Here is a 2465-nt window from a genome sequence, read left to right on the forward strand (position 1 = left end):
ATGAATCTGGAGAGAATTATGGTAATGGAATAAGCCAGGTGGTGAGAGATGAACACCATATGATCACACATACAAGAGGAAATTAATCAACAAAAAGAACAAGTAAGCAAAATATAACCAGAAACATGGAAATAAAGAACAAACAGACAGTAACCAGAGGGACTTAGGAGGGGATAATGGGGAGATAGAAAGCAAGGGTTTTCAGGAACATGTATAAAGTTCACATGGAAAAAACTAAAGGGAGGTAGGATCAATGTGGGGAAGGAGGGATGGCTGTGTTTGGGGAGTGATGCGAGAAAGTGGAGACAACTGTGTTTGAACAACAATTAAAAAATGTAGAAAGAACATGTCCTTTGGCTTTGCCTGGGCCACTGAGTGAGAAGTATAGAGCACGCAGAGGGCAGATCCAGATCCAGCCCGTTTGAGAGATGTAGGAGAGTCTGCACCATAAGACAAGAGGGGCCATTTGTATGGAAAAGCAACTATATATGACTTGGGTGAATTCTCAAGTGGAGTGGGACAAGGCCTCAGGGAATCACTAGGACAGGGCCATAGCATTAGCCAGGTAGGTGGGAACTCAGATATAGCACCTTCTCGCTCTATGGTGGAGAGGGCTCAGCAGGGAAGAATGGCCTCAGATGACTTCTGTGTGAGAGAATGCCCTCCCTCCAGCCTTAGCCCTGAAGGCAGATAGTTGAGTCCCTCCCTGAATGCCCCTAACGCCTTTAAATGCGCTGTCCCAAAGCTGAAGGTAAGAGCCTGTGAATCCCTGTAAATCTGTGTCAGGCCCTTTAGGACAAAGACTTGGACACCAGCATCTCTCAATCTCAGTCAGCCATTATCACTTCTGGCTTTCCAGGGTGATTCCTTTTATATGATAAATTCTCCAAACATTGTTGATTGACATTTTAGCATTTACTTACATATTAGGAAAGTAAATGGTAATTTTAGATCAGTACTTAAGACATTGTGGGACTCGATTCAAATATGAATCAGCCATGCATCAATTGCCATTAAATTTAAGTGCACACTTTTTTGTGTTTTTCCTTATACTATTCATGATGTATCTTGTTTCTTTCTGTGCTTGTTTAATGGTCAATGGCTGTTTCTTTCTTTGAGTTACAGAAAAGTCTTCATTTTATATCTTTCCCTAGCTGAATTCATATTCTCTATATGTCAGATATAAACTTTTCTAAGTCGGCCCCAACTGGTGTGGGTAACTGGCTAGAGTGCCGGCTTGCCAACCAAAGGTTGCCAGTTTGGGTCCCACATGGGGCACATGCCTGGGTTGTGAGCCAGGTCCCCAGCAGGGGCACATGTGAGGCAACCGTACATTGATGTTTCTTGCCCTCCTCTGTCCTTTGATAAAAAATAAAAAATAAAGTCTTAAAAAACAGCTTTGTAAATTGAATGTAATTTTTGGAAAGACTTCATTCATGCCTTCCTGTTCTTCTGTGGCAACCTGTGCCAGCGTTCTGCTTTGCCATGCCTTGATCTGAAGAGATCCGCGCCATCTCCCCCAGCAAGCAGTCCCCACCTATAAAGGAGGGCAGCATGGGGCTTTTCTTACTCCTGCTCTCAGAGTATGTCAGCACTGAGACAAAGGGATCCCTGCAAGTGTCTGACCATGACCTCTACACTGCGAATGATAGCACAGTGTGACCTATGGAGAAAGCCCTTGGGAAAACCAACAGTCGGATTGCTCTGCCTGCTGGTTGCTATGGAAGAGTAGCTCCACATTCTGGCTTGGCTGAAAAACACTTCACAGATGTAGCAGCTGCTGTCATAGATGAAGATGATGGAGGAAGTACTGGTGTTGTACTGTTCAATTTTGGCAAAGGATAGTGAAGTCAAAAATGTGACCACAATGCACACTTCATTTGTGAACGGATTTATTATTCAGAAATAGAGGAAGTTGAAGGTTTGCACCACATAAAACGGGTTCTGGAGGCTTTGGTTTGACTGGAAAGAATTGAAAAGTATGCCAAGAACAGAAAATGACAAAACATACGTTTTTCTTAAAAATAAGGCTTTTTAGTGTTTTGGTGCTTAATCAAGCTTTAGCTTCCAAAACTACTTAGCTCTCTTATAACCAAAAAAAAGGGTACATTTTTGTGCTTTTCTGCACTTAACTGTTGTATAAATCTGCATGGTAACCTAAACAGATTACTTTATCAGTCAACTATACATCAGTTACTAATTCCCCCCAAATTCTTATTATATAATTTTCTAAATGCTACCCCTTGAACACTTTATTTTCCAGTTTACTTGATAAATGATAAGCAAAACCTTTTATAAAATGGATTTGAATTTTTTCAGATTCTTACATAAACTGAACTAAGAGATAATAAAAAAGATAAAAAAAGATTTATAGCTGTCTCTACCTACTGACTTCTCAGTGGAAACACTCCAAGCAAGAAGAGAATGGCAAGAAATATTTGAAGTAATGAGAATGAGAGGACTAT

At 41.0% G+C, this 2465-nt stretch overlaps 1 pseudogene; it reads left to right on the plus strand.

The window, feature by feature from the left end:
* Positions 1–1485: 1485 nt before the first annotated feature.
* On the plus strand, positions 1486–1976 carry LOC118982600 (deoxyuridine 5'-triphosphate nucleotidohydrolase, mitochondrial-like; annotated as a pseudogene).
* Positions 1977–2465: the final 489 nt, after the last annotated feature.

The sequence above is a fragment of the Sturnira hondurensis genome, unplaced genomic scaffold (genome assembly GCF_014824575.4).
Source record: "Sturnira hondurensis isolate 20B ecotype Veracruz unplaced genomic scaffold, ASM1482457v3 Scaffold0025442, whole genome shotgun sequence".
In the NCBI taxonomy this organism is placed as follows: Eukaryota; Metazoa; Chordata; class Mammalia; order Chiroptera; family Phyllostomidae; genus Sturnira; species Sturnira hondurensis.